At 35.3% G+C, this 25,231-nt stretch overlaps 1 long non-coding RNA gene across 5 annotated transcripts in view; it reads right to left on the bottom strand.

Annotated features, from left to right (window-relative positions):
• The window catches only part of LOC113196719 (uncharacterized), a 161,407-nt gene that overhangs the window by 90,442 nt on the left and 45,734 nt on the right, over positions 1-25,231 (bottom strand). Inside the window, exon 4 of one of the 5 annotated variants that reach the window (XR_003302590.2) lies at positions 4,881-5,523. The exons of the other annotated variants lie outside the window; for them this stretch is intronic. This is a non-coding gene — a long non-coding RNA (uncharacterized LOC113196719). Of the gene's footprint in view, positions 1-4,880; positions 5,524-25,231 lie in introns of those variants that run through there. 5 annotated transcript variants of the gene reach the window in all.

The following is a 25,231-nucleotide window of genomic DNA, read 5'->3' as shown; positions in this document are numbered from 1 at the left end:
TCTGATTCAGCGATTCTATTTCCCAGTTGTCTTAGCTTAGACTGCCAGTACAAAACATTAGACAGGGTGGGCTAAACAGAAGACATTAATTTCTTAGCAGTCTGGATAGAGGCTGGGAAGTTCAAGGTCAAGTTGTGGAGAGATTCCTTCTTGGTGAGGGTGCTTTGCCTGGCCTGCCAATGGCTGCCATCTCCCTTTTCCCTGATGTGACCTCTTCTTTGTACATGGAGAGAGGAAAAGAGTTCTTTCTCATCTCACTAGGCCACTAATCCTATCCTGAAGGACCCACCCACATGACCTCACCTAAACCTAACTACTTCTCAAAGGTTCCACCTCCTAATACTATTGTACTGAGAGTTAGGACTTCAATAGTGAATTTGATGGTGATGCCAGCACTCAGCCCATAACAATGTTAGGGGAAAACTTTTGAACATGTGCTATGAAGGCTCAAATATGGATGGTCCTGCAGTATTGATGGTCCTACAGCATTGTTGGTCCTACAAAAGTTAGTTCTCAAAATAATAAACTGAATAAATTGCATTTCTAAATACTAAACTAAAAAGGAAACTGAAGATGATAAAATGTAGGGGCACAACTCAATATAAATGTTTTAAAACAAAAAAACTATGAATTATTTATAATAAGAATATATATTAAGGGGGTTGGGGTTGTGGCTCATCGATCGAGTGCTCGCCTAACATGAGCAAGGCCCCGGCATTGATCCTTAGCACCACATAAAAATAAATAAATATATTTTTAAAAGAGAATATGTATTAAGGGCTGGGGTTGTGGCTCAGAGTTATAGCACTCCCCTAGCATGCATGGGGCACTGGGTTCTATCTTCAGTACCACATAAAATAAACATACTGTGTCCACCTATAACTAAAAAATAAATATTTTTTAAAGAATATGTATTAAAAAATGTGCACCAAATTCATAGTAGAGATTATCTATAGGGACAAGAAAAGTATAATGAGATTGGCACTGATGATTAATGGAAAATATGAAAAAAATTTTGCAACTGTTATTTCTAGCAATAGGTGTTCCATTAGTCTATGTATTTTTTGGAAATATTTATATTTTAAAATTAATTTTGAAACAAAGATGTTTTATGATTAGTAACAAATTACTGTTTTTATTCACATTCGAAATGCCACCAGGATACAGAGGTTTTGATCATGTTGTCTTTTATATGATTATGATATTCAAGGCTATACCTGAAAAATAACTAAAATTGTTCAACAGTTCTAATAATGATATACTGGATGTTTTGATAAAATATTTACCCAGTTGGGATGTTGACAATACACTTAAAATATAGAAAAAATCATGCATTAGTAATGTGTTACATGATCACATTAGTTGAAATAATATGGGTAAAAAGTAGCATGAGCAACCTAAAGAAAGATTATAGTGTTGTTGGATGAAGGAAAACACTGCTGGTATTCAAATGCAATGTAAGCATGAATTCTGAACCAAACTTCGAAGGGATTTAGCCCTCTGAGCTTTGAAGGAAGTTTGACAATGTGTAGAATAAAGAAGAAAGTGGAGAAATTTGCTTTAAATGGAGGAAAAATGCATCATTCTAAAAACTCTAAGCTGGTGGTAGATATTTTGAACTTAATGCTTCCCCAAGCAGCACACTTAGAGAATCTAATGTCAAAATTTTTGATAATGGTCATATTGACGTTTTATTGAGATGTACAGTATGGTAATTCATTTTCTATTTGAAGCTTTTATATGCTAAAGATATGTCCTGGCCCAAACTGATGGCATGAACTCAGGCCCGCATCATTTATTATCTATCTAACCTCTCAGCTTATTATTTTCCTCCAGTTTCTACCCACTTTTAAACTTAATATCCATTTCAACATGGTATTTCAGATATAAAGTTCTGATCAGGTTAACATCACATTTAAATGCCTGTGTGACTGGGAATTTAGCTCAGTGGTAAAGACATTCTTGGCATGTGGGAGGCCCAGGTTTCAATCTTTAGGAAAAAGAAAAGAAAAACCACAGTGAATTAGCCGTTGACTTGGAAACATTTCTTCTAAGAATAGTCAAGTAAGCAAGCAAAATATAGAAAAATATGCAAAGTATTCTTTTGGGAGTTTTGTTTTGTTTTTCGGTAACTGAGATTGAATCCAGGAGTGCTTACCCACTGAGCCATATCTCCAGACCTTTTTTATATTTTATTTTGAGACAGGGTTTCACTGATTTGCTTAGGACCTCACTAAGTTGCTGAGGCTGGATTTCAACTCGTGATCCTCCTGCCTCAGCCTCCCTAACCTGTGGGATTACAGGCTTGTGCCAAAGTATTGTTTTGTAAAACAAATGCTAGTCAAAAATAACTCTATATTGGGCTGGGGCTGTAGCTCAGTGGGAGAGTGCATGCCTAGCACAGTGGAGGCACTGGATTTGATCCTCAGCACCACAAAAAAAGTAAATAAATAAAACAAAGGTATTGTGTCCATCTACAACTAAAAAAAATATTTTTTTTAAAATAGCTGTATATCGGAGCTGGGGCTGTAGCTCACTGGTAGAGTGCCAACCTCGAATGTGTGAGGCACTGGATTTGATCCTCAGCACCACATAAAAATAAATAAAGATATTGTGTTTAAGTACAACTAAAAAATTTTTTTAAACAGCTGTATATATGGATATTAAATATAAACATATAATATATACTTGAATGTGATTTTATAACCAAGGAGAAAATAAAAGAAAGAATACAAAATAGTTGTGTGAGTTGGGGAAGAAAAAATGTTGCTAGAGTAGAGGAATAAGATGGTGGAGAGAGTGGAGTGGGAGCAAGAAGCCAATGCTAATTTAATTTTTTTAAAAAAAGGGAAAAAAATAGTATGTATGGTACAATCCCATTATAAATACATATAAATATATAGATGTGTGATTTTTATTTGAAAATCATAAAGTAAATCACTGAATAATTATAATTTTTCATTGCCTGTAGAAAGAAGTTTAAACTCTTTGGCACAAAACAGTCTTTGCAATCCCTATATGACCTGACAATTGCACAAGTCTTATGTGCCAGCTATACCTTCCCCATCACACCATCTGAACATTCCCTTTCTTACCCTTACACAACTCCTTGTGATGTAGCATATTCTTTCCCCTTTCTCTGTCTTCATTCAATATTGATTTTGAATGTCATTTGCAAAGCCTTCCTTAGTTAAATTCAAATACTCTGTCTTCAGTGTGCCCTTAAGTTTTTGTAGAGCCTTCTATTGTGATGCCAAATGCATTGTGATCACTTTTAGACATATTTTATCCTATGATTTTCTCACTAGACAGCTAGTTCTATGAGAATTGAAACCATATGTTTAATTTTTTGCACATCAAGCACCCAGGATAACATCAGCATTACAGAAATGGTAAGCAGTTATTGTTGAATGAATTTATTTGTTTCATTTTACATTTTTAAAATGATGCACAATATTGTTATGCAGCAACATTGTTCTGCTTATTGTATGCTCAAGATTGAGCATTTACATTCCCCACAAACCAATTAGTTTTATTCTTACTAATGGCCATGATTTACATATATCTCATACTTGTCTGTGCAATAAGGAATGAAGGACAAGATTATAAACTTTGGAGGCCCCCCTAATCAAGAAGAAAACAATAGGTAGTAAGTTATTCCATATTCCAAAATGAGGCACCAGGCCTTATGAACAAGACTTGAAAGGAGGTGGTCTGAAACTGCTTGGTGACTCAACATCTATCTCATGAGTCTGAAGAGTTGACATTGAAGGTAAGAAATTACAATTTCTCTGAAGAAAGCTGATGGAAGCTGTGACAATTTTCTGTCTCCCTCATTTAGGAAAAGCGTTTGGGGAACCCCCTCCCAGAAAGCTTGATGTTTATTCCCTAAAGTTCAGAGGACAAAGGGGAGAAGTGCCTAGTCCATTTTTGAAAATTTTCAGATGGGCCAGGCACGGTGGTGCACACTGGTCACCTCAGCTGCTCGGAAGGCTGAGACAGGAGGAGTACATGTTCAAAGCTAGCCTCAGCAATTTAGTGAGGCCCTAAACAACTGAGCAAGAACCTGTCTCAAAATTTAAAAAATAAAATAAAATAAAAAGGACTGGGGATGTGGCTCAGTCAGTAAGCACCCCAGGGTTCCATCCCTGGTATCAAAGAAAAAAAAAAAGAAAAAGAAAAGAATGAAAGAAAATTTCCAGGCAAAAATTTCTGTCATTGTGACTGCCTGCTTAGTGGCAATGCAAACAGATGCACTCTACTTAGAGTCAGTTGCACTTCCACTGACAGTGGGGCAGAGATTCATGTTTCCATAGACCAAAGTGAGCCTTTTAGAAGGGAGCTGGCTACAGAATTCTTTAAAAGTGATTTGTTTTCCTTTAGGGCCAAGGCAACCTCAGTATAAGGAAGAAATGGAGGACAAACAGGAAAAGAGGTTGAGGAACAGTTACCAGAGTCATGCAGAGAAGAGGGGTGGCTCTGGTGGAGGAAACTCAGTGGAACACAAGAGTATTCCCCATGTCAGTTGAATACACCCAACAAGCCAACAGAGATCACGTGTCTCTCCTCACTCTGTCTCCACCAACAGGTGAAAAACCCAGAACTGTCAATTAAGGGGATGACAGGACATGTCTTCACCTGCAGCAGAACCAAGATGGGGAATGAGAGATTTTAACTTTATAATAAACTTGAATTATGGATTATTGTAAGAACACCAGTCATTTTAATCACTGGTAATTTTTGTCTCTTTGGGAACTGAATGAACTTAGGAGATGGACAACAGCTTGTGATGAGACCCTTCCCAGAAGTGGTTATATTCTTTTATATAGATTCTTTTATATACATAGAAGTAGGTTCAGAGAGTCCAGGTCCTAGAAGGAATTGGGGCTGGAAGAAACAAGATTACCAAGACTTAAGTGAGTAGAATAATTGTATTGTCTAATACTGTAGCACTCATTTAAAATTTCAAGTGGAGATGGGGAAAAATCAAATCCACAGGAAGGGTTTGAGTTTATTATGTTTTAGTTGTTCACACAAATTGGTTGTTCTTGCTATTTTACTCAACAATGGAATGAAAAACATATTAATTTGTATACATTTATTGCCACTACTAGAAAAAAAATCCAAGTGTATGCTTGGCTCAGAGAGAAATATTGAATCATTTTCATATTGTAAACCAGCAATAGAGTAAATAGTCTATTTTATCATAAATATACATATACATATGAAATCACATAAAACAAAGTTGAGCAATAAATCTTATTTTATAGGCACAAATATCCTTTTAATTTCTTGATTGAGACTCACAAAGATACTACTGCAGCAATTCCAGCACAAAAATATATTATCTTCATAAAGGTTTTAAACAGTCATAAAATAAGGTAGTCAGCATAGTGTAACAGAATAACTCAAAGAACACTTTTAGAAAAATTTCATCTGCTATACTTATTTACTGCATCTCAGATAAGATAGTAGGCACCAGGGATATGAAGACCACATCTTTGTTGTTGAGAAGCTCATAACCTAGAAGCAAGATAAATACACCAAAATGCTGGTCAGTAGGCTAGAGAAATCCCCCTGTCAGATCACATGCTAGCCAACTATGCTTCCACTTCTGGACTCAACCCTCTTATCCATCTTTTAAGTTAAAACTAAATATGACCACAACACACACTTTCACAGAATGCTCTACTGGTATTGTTAAATACCTTAATCTGGGATCATCTTTCTAGTCTGCCCTCTGCTTACCTCTCCATCCTCCCTTATACGTACTTCCCTCTTCTGAACCTAGACTCTCAGGCCTTAACTGCTCCAGTGTTCCTGCCTCTGAGCCTTTGCACATGCCTTCATGTCTCCCTGGACCATGCCTTATCCTTTCTGCTTTTGAAACTCCATTTTGTCCTCTGAAACCTTGCTAAGAAATTCACCTCTTATGAAAGGTCTTTCTTACCTACTCCTCCTTTTTACAAAAGCTTATCCTTACCACTAAATGATTAAGCGCCTGGTATTGTGACTGGCACGTTGCAGAAAATGAAAAAGGACATAACTAGACCAAGGCAAATTTAGTTCGGTTGTATGATGATATTTACTGATCATGATTACAGACCAGCACAGTGGTTGGAGAGGCCTAATGAACTGGGCTTTCCTCAGGACCTCAGTGGAAAGTTGCTAATAGGTCCTTCTAATTGAGTCGGGAGAAAATAAATGAGGCAATTTTTAGGAGAATTGGCTACAAATCAGGCCCAGGATTTATGTGATGGAAACTGGGGAACACGGAGAGGTTCAGAGAGTCCAGGTCCTAGAAGAAATTGGGGCTGGAAGAAACAATTAGCTCACAACACTGAGAAATCAAACAAGAAATCCCTCTGGCCTGGCAGGGTATTCATCCGAACTTTTTTTGAATTTTTTGTTGTTGTTGTTGTTACTTTTCATGTTCAACTATCTTCCCCAAAGGCATACCTATGTGTAGAGAACCTGTAATGAAATAAGTGAACAACAATAATGACTGATTTTAACTTATTGGAAATTCACAGAATTTATATAAATGCATGAATGTTCAGGAAGAATTATTAACCAACCCCACACTCCCAAAATTACACGGCATCTTTCTTTTTGTTATTGTCGTTGTTTTTCAATTGTAGATGGACACAATACCTTTATTTTATTTTTTTTTAATGTGGTGCTGAGGATCAAACCCAGTGCCCTCCACATGCAAGGCAAACACTCTACCACTGAGCTACAACCCCAGCTCTGCTTGGCCTGCTTGGTCATTTTTTTTAAAAGAATAAAGAAGTAGAATTATTCTCAGAAGTATTATCTTCCTTGAATAAAATTGGGTGGAAAATATTTAAATTAATTTTTCCATAGCACCACAATCCCATCTTCATTTTTACTATTCATCATAGTAACTAACAGTTTCCCTATCCCCATCACTACCAATAGGATTAGAACACTCTTAGGGTCTGCTTATCCAGAAGATCAATTGAAGTTGGTTTACAGATTATCCTTGGTTTACAAGGCCCACATACACAAAGAGAAACTTAGTCCATCTCCATACAGTTTTTGACCTTGGTTCAACATGGCCCAAGAGGCAACCTACTGAACAGCCTGTTTCAAGATAACTGAGACATTAAAGCTTCGTTGATAGTTTCTGACCATTCACTCATTCAACAAATCTGTAGTGGGCTTCCTATGTTTATTGGCCAGTCCTCTACACAGGGCTGGGGATGTAGCTCAGGGATAGACCACTTGCCTAGCATGCCCCAAACCCTGATTTCAATGTCGAACTCCACCAAAAAGGAAACAAAACAAAACAAACAAAAATATATAAGGACAGGAAAAGTAAGGGACTAACCTTCTCTTCTAAGGATACCCAGAGAGCACTGTGGTCCCTAGTGTTTTGCTTCAATATACCAACATCTTAAAAACAGGCAGCTACACAGGTTTGAAAATTATGTTATAAATTTCTTTATTTCACTTTCATATAGGAAAAAAATTTTTTGATAAGTGCATGTTTGGATTACTCATGCTCCTCCAATAATAATTTCATCTCAGATTTCAAGGAGTTACTATTCATATTTCTGGAAATAGGGGGAAAGATTTAAGCTAGGGATATTCAATATTCAAACAAGAAGAAAGGAATAGAATTTTTTTTTTAAAGAGAGAGTGAGAGAGGAGAGAGAGAGAGAGAATTTTAATATTTATTTTTTAGTTCTCTGGCGGACACAACATCTTTGTTGGTATGTGGTGCTGAGGATCGAACCCGGGCCGCACGCATGCCAGGCGAGTGCACTACCACTTGAGCCACATCCCCAGCCCCAAGAATTTTAAAATTCTATACTCTTTGGCATGTGAAAGAAATAGTGTCTCTAACTCTATCTTAATGACGAATGACCAAGTAAACAAATGGGTGTGAGTGCCAAATATTGCAAATAATGGAATATAGTAACTAACCAAGCATGTTACAGTTTTTGTTTAATGATCAAAAGCCAAACTGTCACTATGTAACATTTTCTTTTGTGAATGAATGTAAAAAGTTTAGCAATTCATACACTTTATAAATTACAGTTTCCAAATTAGTTTTGAAAACTTTGAAATGTTTAAAATGTAATTAACTCCAAAATTTATGTCTGCCTAAAAAGGAAATACTTCATTGTATTTTGATAAAACAGGCAAATTTTAAAGTCATGAAATTTTATAAGTCTAAGCTTCTCAAAATATTAATAATTATACTAATGAAACTATACTATTAGCTCATTAAAACTTTTATTTCAATTTCTAAACATGTTTTATGCTAAAATTAAAGATTATTTTTAGTGATTTCAGTTGGTATTTTAGAAAAACACTGAGTTTTAAGTCCATAAAACTCCAAAATGTAAATGGCAGTTTATATCTTCATAAAATCACCTTATATAAAAGGCCAATATGAAGTAACACAAGAAATCAGCACATTTTCTACCTCTTGATAATGGTGACTGGAAATAGAATTCTTAAAAAAAAAATTAAATAAAATAAGACTGGCTCCTTAGTTAGCAACTTTGGAGTTTCTCGGTCTGTTATGTGGTTGGAGTATTGCTGGAGTGTCTGGCTGGGGTTGACCACCCATCTAGCACTCAATCCACATGCCCAGTTGTGTGGGTGTCTTTCTGCTCTTGTGTTTTCAGAGCTGTGTTTGATTTTTTTTCACTGACCTCCTGTTACAATGACCTTTGAAGAAAAAACATTATTACTTCCCCGATGGGCTATGTGTGATGTTGTAAATGTGAATTAAGTATTGGGCTGCTGGATTATTTTAGAGCTAAAAATTCATGTAGGAGGCTGAACAAATTTGAGGAAAAATGCAAAAATCTAAATTATAAACTTCTGAGAATTTCCCAGGAGCCACACATCATTTCCACATTTTTAAAAAGAATGTAGTAAGAAGTTTTGCAAAACAGAGACTGATGCAAATAAGTAATAGAAAGAAAAAGGAACTGTAATTTATTTTTGAAACAAAAAAGGATAATATTTTGAAAAGTGTTTCATGTAGTTGCAACAATGACTGGATGTATTCTAAGTGTTACCACATGGCTTCTCAGGGCAACCAGAGTCGTGTCTCTGCCTCAATGATGATACATGAAATGTTGAAGACGGGAAAAGGCTCAGATATTCTCTTTTGATGGAGGCTTTCGAAGCAGGACCAACCAAAGATTCTGATCTATCACCATTACATTCAGTTTAAACCAGCTTCAATTCATTCGTGGGGGATATTTTACAGGTACCATCTGTTTGAACAAAATGCTCCATAGCTTAAGAAAAATTAAAAACGATTAATCTAACCTGGAACTCAGATCAATTTACTACAAGTAACAAGGTAGCAGATTTGAGCACAGAACCCCTTTCTTCTAACTGCTGGTCTGGGCTTTATTTATCTGCCTCATAGTGCTTCAAATGAATTCAGCTCACAAAAATGGAAGAAATTGTCACAATATCTTACAGTTAGGCAACAGGCCTAACTTTTCTCTTAGGCATTCTATTCTTTTGTCAACTTAGGCTCTTAATTGTTTTATTTTGAAGCTCTAAGCCAGATTTATATTTTTTATTTTGAGATTTGTAACAGAGATGATTAGTTGCCTGCATGATATTCATTTACTCTGTCTTCCTCACCGACACAATTCAATTTAGTTGCAGGTTACAACAGGATCAGCTAAAACTCTTTTATTTTTCAGCCTTGCAGGTAGAATGACTATGACTATGTTCTTCCAATGAAATGTAAGCAGAAGATGTTGGGTGGGACCAATTCTGCAGCTGCATGCCCCTGCCCCTTCCCCTTCTCTGTACTTTCTGCCTCAAAAGGATACATTCTGTTTAGAATTTATTTTGTCACCACTATGGAGCAGAAATCTAGAAGGATTGTGAGATACAGGGACAGTATGAAATAACCCACCAGCCTGGAACCAGCAGGCTTACCTTGGTTGGTAGCTGTCAGTTACAATCCTACCTGATGTACTTTGGTAAAGAAATAGTTAAAAATTCTGTAATTTCTTCCACAGTTGAAAAGTAGCACAGTAACAATAGTCCAAATTTATAAAGCCTTTTCAAAAGAAATTTATCATTCACTCATAGTAACATAATTTGAATCTTCTGCTCCTGGTTTCAAAAGAATCTCAAATTCTGAATGTGACAATAGGACCATAGCTTTTGCTTGATGTGTGCAAAAACAGTTTCCTAGGACATTTCTGTAAAAACAAATCCCTGAGCAGTAAAACTGATGTTAATCACTTTACATGAAGGAAGAAACGTGTGTTAGTCCAATATTCTGATTTATAAATTATGTCTAAAACAAAACATTTTTATGGTTTTTCCCAAAGCTAATATCTGTTTATTAATAGGAAACACTGTTGGTTCTTTCAGGTTAATTAAATATATAAATCACATAATATCTAGCTCATCTCCTCATGTTACAATGGAAAAGACAAAAAGAAAAAAAAGAGGAAAGAGGAATTCAGGTGATATTTCTGAACTGCTTGACTGGATTCCCAAATCAAAGAACTTTATTAAATAGTGGGAAAAACTTGTCATGCCCCCTTGGAGTTCTCCTTCTCCCATTTATTTTGACCACCCCTGAGCTAGGATGCTTTTCCTTCCCCCACTTAAAACTCCTGCCCTCCTTGAACCTGGGTAATGGCAAATCAGCCTTTAAGACCTAGGCACGTCTCATTCTGAAAATTGCCTGGCTTCATTTTCCCTTCAACCTGCAAGTTAAGAAGTTGCTCCCCTTTGCTGGCTTCATGGGGTTCCCACTCATACACTCCCTCCTGATCATGGTAATGTGGGTATACATCTTCTCTTTCCCTAAAGAAAACAAACTATGCAAAGGTAAGGACCAAATCTGCAGTCTTCACTGTGCAGCATGAAATCTGGCCAAATATATTTTCCCTAATACTTTTTAGAAAATATATGCCAGTGAATCTAGTGTAGTGAGGAAAGCTGCTATATCAGGGGAATCTTACTCAGCTCCCTAATGTATCTTGAAACCATTTTCCTCCTAACTTCCATCCTACATCCCAACATCCATAAACTCAGGAGAACTGGCTCCAAAAGCAAAAAGAGATTTAGTAACACTAGAAAGTTGTACAGAACCTGTTTAAGATATGGAAATACAATTCAAAGTACACAGCTTTGTCTTCAGGGAGGGTGTAGTAATTGAATTATAAGGAGCAAACAAGGGCAGGTAAATAACCAGAACATATTTGATAACATCATTGTACAAGTCTCTGGTTTGGTTTCTGAAAACACTGTGAAAGACATAGGTTTTGAAATTAATAGGTTAATCTAGGCTTAAGAAAAAAGATACAATGAAAAAAAAACACTAAGATAAAGTGCAATAGGAAATCCACTATTGGAGGAAACTTAGTTCCTAGAACAGAGATAAGGAAAATTAAAATGTTTCAAGTTATATTATTTGGGTAATGTATTAAATTTTTTCTTTACCACATCAACCATAATTTAGTGATTTCTAGTTGAAGAGATTTCTAAATGAGTGCACTCTGGTAATTTCCCCCACCTCTTTTTTTAATGAATCCCTTTTTTTCCCATTCATCACATTTTCAATGATTCTATAAATAGTTTTTCATGATAAAAATAGTTTTTCTTTTTTAATAGAGTATTAAATGGGGGTCCTATATGAAAGATCCTACAGAGTGAAATATTAAGAAATTACCAAACAATTGATATAGTCATTTTAATTACTACCTTGTTATCTGTGACCTAGTTTGCTTGGTAGTTTTTATGGAGCCTGATTTACTGGAGAATGAATGCTGGATTCAGAATGGATATAAGAACATCTTTTAGTTTTGTTGAATGGACAGTATTTCTGTAAAAACAAATCAAGCTAGTAAAACTCATTTTGGTATGTTTTTTCTAAATAGCAAATTTATATCAAATTAGATTTAATAAAGAAAGCAAACAATTTTTCCAATAATTATGACTCCCTATAGTGTCTATATATCAAGGTAGACAAAAGAAAAAACAATCTTATATTCTCTTGGAGTACTATTATACACAATCAAACTAAACCTAAGTTTACTCTTTGCTTTACAAACTAAAAGCAAACATAATAACTTGGGGAGCCAACATCAAACCTTGCACTTAGTTAGTTTCCTACACCCTATAACAGGTTTTAGTCATTTGCAAATGCCTTTAAACCCCAATGAGTCATCTCAGCTAACCAAGATACAAGTTGGCATTCATTTGTGATTATAGTATTCCCAATGGCATAGATTCCATTCCCAGAATGTGTAATGGTCTAAATGAAACCTATATAGAATAGTGAAAGCATTGACATTTGCAGGTACAAAGGCTTTTCATGAATGGTGAGAATAACAACAAACAAATGATAATAATCAAGGTAAGTGAAAGAGGGAAGAAGGTGTTGAAAGGCCCACATGTACATATGCACACTCACACGCACATGCATGCCATGGCATGACTAGAGTATAAGGATTTCCAGCAGTCTTTCAGATCAGTCCCCTCCCATGAGAGTCATTTTTCAGAAATGACAAATTACCTCTCCAACAAGAGTCAGTATCTAGCCTGAGGTGTGGACTGAGACCCCAAGTGTGCTCGGGTATCTGTGTGTGCACGTTGCATGAACTTGTACAAGAGATTATAATGATAACATGAGAAATTAAACCAGACCTTCAGAGACCTGTTTCAAATATCCTAACCAAAGACATTCTAAGAAATAAACTGTGTAAACTACAATGTTGCTGCTTTGAGGTAATTTCTGAGTAACTGGTGTGTGAGTTGAATGACCATGTTTCTTTCTAGAGTGTAGCTGCTAAGAATCTTAACTTCATCTTTGTCATGATAAGTTCTTTGGAAATTGATCAGTGGGGACTTTCTGACTAAGGCCATGATCCTACAATTAAAGTTTGTGGGTGTGTTGTGTTTTCCTTCTTTTGTTTAATGGTTTTAAGTTATTTTCATTTATTTTGCTATATTTCCTTTGTGAAACATTCTGACTTTTATGATATAAGATGAAAAGAAGGGAGGGAGGTGAAGGGAAAGAAGAAACAGGGCCTGTCTCAATTTCATCTAAAATAGAAAGATATCAGTTCCTATCTAATGAAGAAAATGTGGTAAGAGATCAATTAAGTTTAGTTTCTTTGTTCCTGATGTTTCCATCAATTTTCTGTACTTGTTATATAAGTATGTTATATAAGTATATATATATAAGTATGTCATGTATGAACAAGTATTTATATATACATATTTAGGCATACTATCCACCTGTCCCCCACAACACACCCACAAAGCTTAATTCTGGGATCAAGGCCTTAGTCAGAAAGCCCCCACTAATTAATTTCCAAAGAACTTCGAGGAAAGCAGTTAGGAAAATAATCTATCCTTCACCACAATTGCTGTGTTTTTCTTTTTTTTAAATTATGACCTACTGAAGATATTGGAAATGGGTCTAGGAAATGAACCATTTTATTAAAGCAGTGTTTGGGTAATCTCTATGTGTTAAATAGAAACCTAAAAGAAAGTCCTCCCCTTGGGTCCCCCCCTACCTCGTGATCTGCTCTGTCTGCTACAACAATCATTGCCATGGTACACAGTGCTCACCACTGACCTACTGCCGACAGTTAATCAAGAGCAGAAAGCAGCTTTCACAGTACAAGCAGTTACTTGTTCTCAAGTTTTTAAAGTTCATAATTCAGTCTTACTGTCATTTCTTTCCTCTTGCTGGTGCTTTTATGAAAGGTACAGCTGAACAGAAAGAAAACCAGAGTCATTAACTGTTTGAAAGTTTAATGTGCTACCAAACCAGAATGAGATGTGATAATGAAATTTCCACTGCTGAAAGAAGGTTTTGCTATCTGATGTATGTAGTGAGAAGGTGGTCACATAACCAACAAAAATAAAAACTATGCTCACTTTTTTATATTTCTCATTCCTTTTTGTTTAAATAGGTCAAACACCAAATTAGACTTCAGTTAGGATATTTTAGAAGGTGTGTCTAGCAAAATTCCACTTGTTTCTGTTAGAAAATGTATTCTATATGTACAGCATCAATGCTGATCAAATATCCTCATTCCTAAAATAATCTAGAACAATGGTAAGGACTAATGGCTCTACATAGCTAGATAGTATTCTGCCATCCTCATTGGTCAGAAGAGCCAAACACATCACCAGAATCCTTTCCACAGGGCCTATTCATGGCATCCATCAGTCTGCATTCAAGGTATGCCCAAACGAAATTCTAATTTACCTTTTCTCACCATAAATAATTCCCAACTTATAATGATTTCATTTGTAATCTTTCAACTTTACCATGGGATTAGAGCATACTTTGAATTTGATCTTCTCCCAGACTAGTCATATGCAGTACAATACTCTCTTAAGATACTGGGTAGTAGCAGGGCAGCAGCTTTAGTCTATCACAGGGTCTACAGATAAACAACCAATTCTCTACAGGGTGCTATGTTGCTAAGTAAGGATGCTCAGTAGTTTAGGTGATCAAAGGCATTTTCAACTTATCTTTTCTATTTAGTGTGCGTACATTGGAATATAAATAAGGGATTATGCTTAATAGTCAAGGAGGGTTGGTTCTTCAGTTTTTTACTTCTATGCTCAATATAGACAAAATGAATCATAGTTGTTTCCAAAATGCAACATGCTCTTTTCCCCTCCTTTGCCTTTGCTGTACTAACCTCCTAAAGTTCTCAGCCACAGCATCTACTCCTCCAGGAATCCATTGTGCCCTTCTTCCCATGACTTCCTCTCAGAGATCTCTTACAGATCACCATCTGTTGACATTATATGCATTTTTAAATTCGATTAAGATGCCCTATTTTTCAAGGAAGTTTTCCTTTTGCCTATCTCAAACTGACAGTATCTCCTTCTCCTCTCCCTCCGATATCACTTGGATTTAACTCTAGTACATCACTCCTCATAGTTGTTGACACACAGTAGGAGTTCAATCACTGTACGATGAATGAATTAATGACTCCTGGGCTATAATGCATTTCCATTTATCCCCAGCTTCTTCCTTAACTTATAAGCCTTTTATTAGTAAAGGGGGGGAGCGGGTTGGTGGGAGGATGGTGCTTATTAATCTTTGTAACCTTCCCATTATCTAACAGGCTCATTGCACATAATGAAGGTTTGATAAATATTTCTTGAATTGCATGATTAAACTGGGTCAGCCAGGTTAGAGGCACCTCAAATCACTCCTGGATTTATCAGGAGCAGTGCTAGTGATGCAAGAGGTAATTTTCTTTGCTGAATCATAGCTGAATTTATATCACACTAAGCTTTGGAAGGTACCACTTTTCAAATTAAATATAAAAACAATAACCTTTCTGTGTATAATGTTTTAAGTTCTTCTGGCTCCTTTCAGGCATGGGGGCATCTCTGTAAGGTGTTGACCTAAATTTCTTCTGACCTAATTTCCTTGTTGCAAAAGGAATTCGGTGCAGCCAGCCCCCACTGCGGAAAGGTTTTGTTCTACATCACTGTCAAATTTCAATGACAAATGGAATGAACTTTGTTAGTCCTTTTGAGATTTCAGAATAGCTCAGGATATTCCTCTCTAATATCTAAGAGGATTTCAGTGATTCGTCCTGCTGGCTACAGAGTGTAAAAAGGCCTCAGTCTGTCCTGAGCATTCCCCCTGAGCAGCCAGACACGCCCCACAAATGCACGAGGCACTACTTGAAAACATTTTTCCTGCACAGTAGCTGAAGAGATTGCCAATGAAATGGAGAAGAATGTAAGTGGCAAAAAGGACTCATTAGGTTCTTGATCCAAAATATAGAAACAATCTCAGCACCAACAAAATCTACTTTGGTTCTAGTCCTAAGTGTCTTGAAGCAAAAATAAATAAATCTCTACTTCTATGATTAAAAAGAAATTTCCTCCAATGATACAAAAATCTTTTTTCCCACAATGTTGTTAGCATGTTATTTGTGTGTATATATGTGTGTGTGCATGGTGTGTGTGTGTGTGTGTGTGTGTGTGTGTATTTGAGAAGAGGGAGCTAATGAAAGAATAGGATTTAGCTCAGATAAATTAGTAGCTATAAAAGTTAAAGATGACAGGAACATACTAAAAATGCATTCCTTTGAGTTTTTAAAGAAAAGATAAGACAGTCTTCTACTAAGAATAGCTTCAGTCTATCAGTTTCTGAAAGAAGATGGATATACTAAGATGACTACCCAGGGCTTCTTTCTGATGTTGTTATTAACCAATGACCATTATTTAAATCATGTACTCACAAGCAGTTTTAATATAGGATAGATTGATTTTAAGATTCAAATTTTTTATAATCATTTCAGTAATATGGGGAATGTACCTTAAATATTCGAAATTACTAGAATTCTTTTGCATTTGATCACAACTTATAATTCAAAAATGTTACTCCATTATTTCCATGGGAAGCAATTCTCTGGAAGACCTTACAGAACCACACCCTGCCAGTTGGTGATGTGGTCAGCAAAGTCTAGAAGAGGTCAAAGAAAGCAGCTGTCCCAGCAATCCACCCTGAACTAAATGGGAACTTAAAAGAGCATAAGAGGAGAGGAAAAGCTGACAAAGGAAAGCAAAGGAGTCAGTCTCAAAAGTGAAAAGATGTAAGAAAACCCGTGACATCTTGATATTAAAGAAGTGCATGGAGTCAGGGGTAGCTATTTCTAACAACAATAATTAAAGTCAAACGAATAAACAATCTGAAGAGGAAAGAATTTTAACCACCCCCCCAAAAAAATTGCTGAATATTCATTGAGGCACTCCCCCAAAATGTAAAAAATAAATACATAAATTAATTAAATTAAATTAAATAACAAGCAAAGTGAAAGATGCATTGAAATAAACTGCTTATATGAAAATAAAGAAAGCCAAATGGTAATGCTCCATCTGCAAATAGTCACTAAGCAAGTATGGGGGGCAAACGCTTCTTTGGGTGCGGGATAAGAGATGACCAAACAAGCAAATACATATCACAGAGTTATTACACCAAGATTGTGTTACCCCAAGACCAGAACTAAAGAACTGATTATTTAGAATTGAATTTTTTAATAGTACATAGTGTTAAACCATGATCAGAGAGAGAGAACTCTAGACAAAGAAAGAGAGAAAGGAAATGCATGTATATACTGGGACTATTTCACTGGTTCTTTAGCAGAAGGGCTGACATGTGACCTGGATCAAACAGAATAGATTCTCCCCTGAGAGTACTTGCTGGAATCTCTAGAGAGATCATCTACTAAAGAATGAAAAAAAAAAAAAGAAATCTTTTGTGAAATCAAAGGAAATTATTATTCTGGAAAGTTATTTTCTAAGAAGGAACTTTTTGGCATATTTCTGTGGATTGTAAAGGACAGCAAGGATTTCCTAGTGTGAAATGAAATTAGAAAAGTTAAATGGTTCAGTGAGAAATGATTTCAGAAGATTCCATTACAAAATGGCCAGGATAAGTTGTATGCAAATTAGAGAATTTGCCTGGGTCTCTTGCATCTCTTTGGTATCTTCTCCTAATCAAGAACATGATGATATGATCTCTTTGATTCATAGATGAGGCAGTAAACTTTTAATAACCAAGCCTATTGGTAACAAAAAAATACATCTTAACATATATGTAAGCCCTGTGGAAAGCTTTAAATTTATTTCTTCTTATGGGACCAGCTTTCCGTGACCATCTATTACATGATCTATTTGAGGAGTAAAGGGCATTCATTTATTGACTTAGCATCCTGGCATCATTATTGCTTGATCCTATTGCAAAACACACCTGATGCTCTCGGATCTTGCATCAAACACATGGAAAGGAGAACAACTTCTAAAATCCAGTTTTACTTTACCAAGAGCAAAAATGACAATTTAAAGCAAAAGCCAGGTCAAATTTAGCTTTTCATAAAATTGGCTGGGCCTGTCTCTGTTCAAGAGAAAGACTTGCTGAATCTCTGCTTTCAGAAGCCACACTAGATTGAACAATCAGACTGTTTGAAAAACCCATCATCCCACAAGGATTTGTGAAGTGTTGAACGTCTGGCATATGGGTGTTCTGAATAAAAGGATTTTGCCAACAGTTTTGAGATCAGAGATTCACGATTAATTCTGACTGCTTGGATCAATAAAGATTGTTTTCCTTTGAAACAGAGCACCTATAAAATTATGTAATTTGAGGTATAGGAAAATCATTGCAAATGAGCAAAGAGTACTTTGCTGCCCACAGAATCCATTTGGTAATAATTTCAGCATGAAAAGTAAGACCATTATTTTGATAGGACAAATGCATTTGAAAGTCATGAAAGATTATATCAGTTAAAAATTATATTTGCATTAAATATGTTTTCAGCACAAACTCATTCAGGTGTAGCACTATTGACACCAGAAATGCAATTCAGTGTGAGCTGTTTCCTAAAGGAAAAGTACATGTGAGAATTTAGATTATTTTGTCTAGCACAGCTGCTGCTTGTACTGCAAAAGCAGAGATGCAGCTGATGACAAGGTAGAATGGAACTTGACACCTCCATTGGCATTCAGCCAAGAATACAGAATGTTTTAGCCAGTCTGTGGCATGTGATCCATTTCTTAATTGTTGATAACATATAATTAGGACAATCTAAGCCTAGTTTAATGAATGCAATAAGTTAAACTGCAGTGCTTGACTATACTTGAATAGACTTTGTTAGTCTTGGAGCATGGAACTGCAGAGTAACATTTTATAAACAGTACAAAATGGAATCTTCCCTTTACAAACTATCGACCTAGAATTATGGCCGACATCCTAACCCACAGTATAAATTGTGTGCACTGTATAAATGTCAACTGATATTCATGGCCAATGTGCCCAAAATAAATTTTCCCCTTGAAGATTTTAAAGGTAAGATTTATGTGAAGAAATTGGGCACATATTTAAAAATGACAGACTACACGTTCTGCTAATCAGTTATCAACCTGATTTATTTTGACAGACTTCTTTCTAAGATGATCAGAGCTCAGTCTAGTGTACTACACATTTTTTCAAAATGCAATGATTTTTCTTGAAATTAATGAATTGATTATTAATTTCTTATTAAAATAGATTCACTGCATTTATCTTTTTCACACTCCTATTACTTAGCTGCAAGTTTTGTAAAAACATTGTCATTGTAAAACTTGCAAAAGACTTTTACCTAGGCCATAAAAAAAAAATTCAGCTAGATTTTAAATATCTTTGATAAAAGATTTATGTTTTTCTAAAGGAGCAAAAAATCTTATCAATACATAAAATAATGCAAGAAATTAAAAGTTCCAAAAAATGTATTTTAACTTCTGACAAAAGAAAAAAAATATTACATACATACTATTTATCTATAGTATGTATGCTTTCTCTGATTTATTTATTAATTTATTTATTTGGTCTTTAAATTTGTTCTAATGTTATCAGAATCGATTTTTAGTCTCACTCATCCCCAAGGAACTGTCTTGAGTGAAGCTTTTATCGGGAAACTGTAATAAAGAATCAGCTCGCAAAGCTGTTACTATGGTGCTCACATATCTGAAGAAATTTTTAGTGGAAATAAAATTCCAAAGCACTAAATTTAGAGGTATTTCGTTTCCTAGTAAGAGGCATAAAAATAGTACTACTAGATACAATTTAAATTCCAAGGGGGAGATATTTATTTCTGTACGATGCTCTACCATGTACATTCTAGAAAGCTAGCTTCTTTCCACAGGCCTTGAGACAATTAAAAGTCACATTAACTAATTTCCTGTCAGGACCGCTAACAGATAGTACTTTTTAGAAAAGGAGACCTTCTTCATTTTCACATTTTAATTTTCATGTTACTTTTAAGAAGAAATTTTACAACAACTTGGAAATGTAATCTTTTACATGTATTTAAGAAAACCCAGTTTTGACAGTGATACATACCTGTATTTTCAGATGTTAAATTGTATAGTAACTCATAGAGGGCAAGAAGAGTTAAAGAACATCATTGATGCCCTGGTATGGTTACTAGAAAGCTCAGGCTTAAGGGATATTTTACATTAAAAGTAACAATTACTATGATGTTCACAGTCACAAATTTCCTTTTTTCAAAAATTAAAAAAAAAATGAACATTTCCAGAAATCATGACAAAGTATAGTTCTGAAATGAAAATAATTCTAAGTATCATACTTAAATACTCTGCTCACCATTCAAAAATGTACCAAATTCCTCAAACCAAATTACATTCCAGAGGTGTTGCCTAAATTACTGCTTGAAGAGGAAGAAATTTTTTAAATTATCATTAAATTTTTGCTTTTATGATTAAGTCACCAAAAACAACAGAAAAAAAAATCCTATAATAACATTACATGGGTGAGAATATTATATTACATCTGTAACTTTCAAATTTATAAGAAAAAGGAAAGAAATTATCATCTCTCAAGAAACAAGACTAAAAACAACCACAAATCTATAACTGTTGAATGAATGACAGATACACTTATAATTATTGAAGAGGAGATAAACACTGTTGCCACATTTTTCCCATTCATTATTTGTAACTTAGATCTAAGTATAAATGTACATTTGCACACAAAGAAACTTTTAAACATTCAGATTTGACAAGTGCAATAGAGAAATAGATTCTTGACTTACGCAATTTCATGTACACAGGAGAGAAAAAGAGAAGAGTTCATGTTATAATTGACTTTGATTTTATCTGTTCTTCCAAACTGTCCTTAAATGAAATTATTCAGAAAAGCAATCCGCAACTCCATCCTCTAAATTAAAATGCAAACCTCACGTTAACACGAATAAATGTGCCCATAATTTCAGAGACTATTTTAGGAAATGTGGTCATTATATGTGTTTCTTTCTATGATGAATTTTGAATTTGGGATAAATTTTGGCTCATAATTAGAACAGAATACCAAGACTGAGAGACATAATGCAATGTGATAGTGGGCAGTTCACTAGTCTTTTAGAGTATCTAATTCAATACTTCTAATTATCAGTTTGCCCCAGGAAGGAATATTTCTTTCCTTAAAGTAAATGCAGAGCCTTCGTTAAGTGTCCACATGATTTCCAAGGTATACTTTCCATATTATTATAATTTAATTTTCATCTTTATATGACAAATCCTGCTACAAACAGTGAAATCTAATGGGGAGGAAAAGTATAAATGAACTGAATTTATTTTGCTATCACATAAAACAGAATTTCACACTGTGGCATTCATAAAATAAAATTTTCTAAAGATTTTTTCTGTGACAAAACACTAAGGAAACAATCTAAAAATGTCAGTTTAAAAATTGCTCACTGTAAAAGTCACCTTTTTGTTAATTTGTTATTTCTTGATTTAAAAAAAAAAAAGTGTTTTCCTTTTTTGTTGTTGTTTTGGGGTTTTTTGTCACTATGACTGTAATTATTTCTCTTTTAAAAAGACTGTTATTAAATATAATCTACTAGTTTTTATCTACTTTTCATTTACACTTAAAACTTGCTTTCCACCTTTTCTACTTGCTAGACCAAATGGATTAGAAAGCGATTCTCATGTTAATTTTATCAGAAGCTAGAGAATGCAAACTGCACATTCAGCCACACAGATTTGCAGACTTTTAATTGTGCCCATGTAACTGTACCCGATGATAGTACTTTGTAAAGATTAAACCAATACACTTCAAGATATTTTCTAAATCATGTTTCTTTTCACTAAGGCCAACCCAGAAATCTTATTGCCCTAGTCAGGGAAGGAAAAGTAGTTAGTTTGACAACAAGGCTCTGTGGAGAGTAGATAGATTTGCTAAATTATTTTAAAACCTCCTTCACATCTCAAGGACTAAGCCTGGGGACTCAATCATAGAATTCTCATTAGAAAAGAGACAATTCCTCCAACTGTGAACTCTGTAGGTCATGAGGTTGCTGCTCTATGGCAGAAGGGCTTAATATAAAGAGAAAGGAGAACAACCCTCTGTTTCTGGCAGCTAAGGATGATAGAGAGTGAAAACAATCAGAAACTGCATGTAGATTTCCCTTTCTGGCTTTCACTTTTTTTAGTGATTAGATACAGGAAAGTTCAAGAGAAGTGCAGCCTCAAATTCCATATCTGATTTCCGATTGCAAACTCATAAGAGCTCATCTGTTACCCTTGAGGAATAGCTTTCTTATACAATTCTTGGTTTCAGTGTGGCCTGGATAGAAACCAGGAGTTCCCATAGAACCCCACCCCTAAACCCGGGGGAAATTGACCAGGGAGCTGAGTAAGAGCTAGTACACAAGGTGACTCCATGGCAGAGACTCATAGAACTACATGCAAATAAAGCAGACATGAGATTCTGTAGCACCAAGCAAATCAAAGGTGAGGGCAAATAGACCAAACCAAGATAAAAGGCATCCATATCTGCTGTAGTATCTGTAAGACCAATAGACAAAGGACATCACCCTGAACACCAGAGGATCAATCAGACTCTGCAACAGGGGATGCCAGTTCTTCCCCACCAGTCTTAGACTGCGAAAGCTCCCACACACCAACTTGAAGGGGTGCCCAGAACTGGACAGAAGGTTGAGAAATCTGGGAGACTAAGCATGTTTTCCTAAACAGACAGCATTACCTAAAAGGACGGTTTTAATTATTGAATTGGACTGAATTTTAAGATGTACAGGACTCTAAATTTATAAGAGAACCAGAATAGTTATAGACAAAATAATGAAGCTGTTTTTCAGGCATATCCAAGTGGCTGTGTGAGTGAAGTCAGTCTTACATAACCAACACAAAGAAGAAAGTTTCTGCAGTAAAAATAATTCCCCCTCCAAACACATATTCATACACATATGCAAGCTCACACCAGGTTATTTGGTGAAGAGAGAGGGGTAGCTTTTTTTAAAAAAAAAAAAAACAAATTGTCTACACTGGTGGCTATTTTATTACCTCTTTCATTTCATTATTACACATTTGAATGAAGAAAGAAAATTCAGTTAGCTAAGTGTTTAAGTTAACTAGTTTCAATTAATTGAGGTTCTGGTATATATGCATTATGTTAAAAAATGTTCACTTAGGATTTTTTTACTAACAGTTCATGTATTACTAACACGTGCTTTCTTAAAATGTTATAAATTCATCACTTTCTTAGAAAATCTTTTTTAGTATTAATTTCAGTTTTTGGAGACATGAATGTTAATGCACAGCTAGTTGTTTTAAATTTTTGAGTTAATGACCACTATAAACAACACTTGCTCTTCCACCTGAGCTAAAGTTCAGAGTTAAATTTGGACCTTAGCAGAGGACATGTCATTGCAGGTTCTTGTAATATATATTTCTTTGCTCCTTTAGATTCATCTTTATTCTAGCATACTTTTAATTGATTCATGCTGCATATTTTAGTATTTTGAGTTGTTTCGTATTCTTTATGGAAGTTACAAAACAGAAAAAGAGGGACATGGAGGAAGGAAAAAAAGAGGAAAGAAAATAGAGAGGGTCTTGGAGAAAAAAAAGAATGATAGGCTCTTCGCTGAACAGTTGACAAATAAGAGGAAATCAATGGGAGACAGGTTGGAGAAGACTTTGTAGGTGCCACAAGAGAAGGAACAGGATCGTGACTGAAGGTCAGGCAGTGAGAAAGGAGAAAAGAACTTTTAAGAACATTTAAGAACTTTTCAGATGAATGACAAAAAAGTCATTCAAAGAATGACGGTAATGGGAAGCAAAATACCAGTGATACTGAAGGTTTCTCCCTAGCTGACCTTAAAAAGGGTATGAAGATCAGTGAAGAAGGGGTGGAAATAAAAGTGCCAGACATGGTGCCTGCCAATTCACAGAAGGCCCTTAACTTTACAAGTACTTCTTCAAGGAAAGGAAGAAAAAGAATAGGAGGAGGAAGAGGAAAAAGAAGAACAACAGCAACTTTATATATACACTGGAAGATGCAACTTCTCATATAGTTTTATATTGATTTCCTACAGAGTTAATTAATATCAATAGTTTTTAGATGTACAATATTCCCAGCATCTAGCACAGTGCCTTGCCCACTTTATTTCTGAATGAAAAGCAGTTTTTCTTTATTTTTTGAATGAAAGAAAAGTCTGATACACTATAAAAACTTTCAATATAGAACTAGAACTGACTGTTATTATGAAGACCAGTTTTCTTCTTCTATTTAAAACAGCAACAACCCTCTCTAGCATTTGGAGATATTATCAGCATGGTTTTACAAATATCTCATTTGATCCTTACAAGAAATCTAGGTTTCTGAGAAGTTACATAATTTGACTGGGATTACACATCTAGTAAATAATAACACAGAGCTTGAACACAACTTGCCAAGTTTCTTCTCACAACTCCAATCAGCTTCAATTGATTGATTGAGAGTATTAATTACAAGCAACTAGAGCCTCTGTCACTGAGAATATATTCTTCATTGCAATCTCACCCAGGCTCATTTTTATATGTTATATTGTCCTCATTCCCTGACATCTGTTTTAACCAAATAGGTGGTAGAAGTGATAATTGTGAAGGAGAAAGTGACATCTTGCATGTGTATGATATGTGTTCAAAATTGGACAGATAAAAGTTAAGCATATGTTTGCTAAGGGCTTTTAGGAAAGAAGGTTCTATAGTGGCTACAATGTGTCTGCAGGACATGAACAAGAAAACAGGTAACCCTGGTATCAGCTGCTGGCTACCATCTTGTGACTATAAGAGAAATTGGAAGGCATAAAGGATAGAGGGTAAAAAAAATCAAGTTTTTGCAACAGAATATAGCTTTACCTATACTCTATCACCTATCAATTAAGAGGCCGCTACATGCCCATTATGTAGTTTGAAATAGGTTTCATGCTACGTGCAACCAAAATGTATGAACTGATACTCGAGAGGAGAGGGGAGGTGAGGAAGAGGAAATTTCACACTTTCCTATGTATTTCAGTCTGGTGTGCAAAGTCATTAATATCATATTGGCATTTAGTGTTTTAAAGCTTAAATGTTCTTGAAAATGGTTTGTATCACACTAATACAACTTGCAAGAAGTGGAAAATAATGTCCTAACAGCATCTAAGGGAAACAGCAGATGCCTTTGCAAGAGTTGAAGGAGGAAACAGAAGACCCCTCCTTGTCCTACACCACTCAGTATGTCAGTAGATATCCCATCTGGTTTACAGGTGCCAGAAACAGAAAACGCTGGGGGAAAAAATTAGACTAGAAGGGAATGTCTAAGTGGAACATCTTCTGAAAGGATCTCCTCTGCTCAAGAGGGAAAGGGGAAGTTTTCTACCCACACACT

The sequence above is a fragment of the Urocitellus parryii genome, chromosome 1 (assembly GCF_045843805.1).
Source record: "Urocitellus parryii isolate mUroPar1 chromosome 1, mUroPar1.hap1, whole genome shotgun sequence".
NCBI lineage: Eukaryota > Metazoa > Chordata > Mammalia > Rodentia > Sciuridae > Urocitellus > Urocitellus parryii.
The sequence above is the reverse complement of the archived record's forward strand: the minus strand, read 5'-3'. Positions and strand labels throughout refer to the sequence as shown.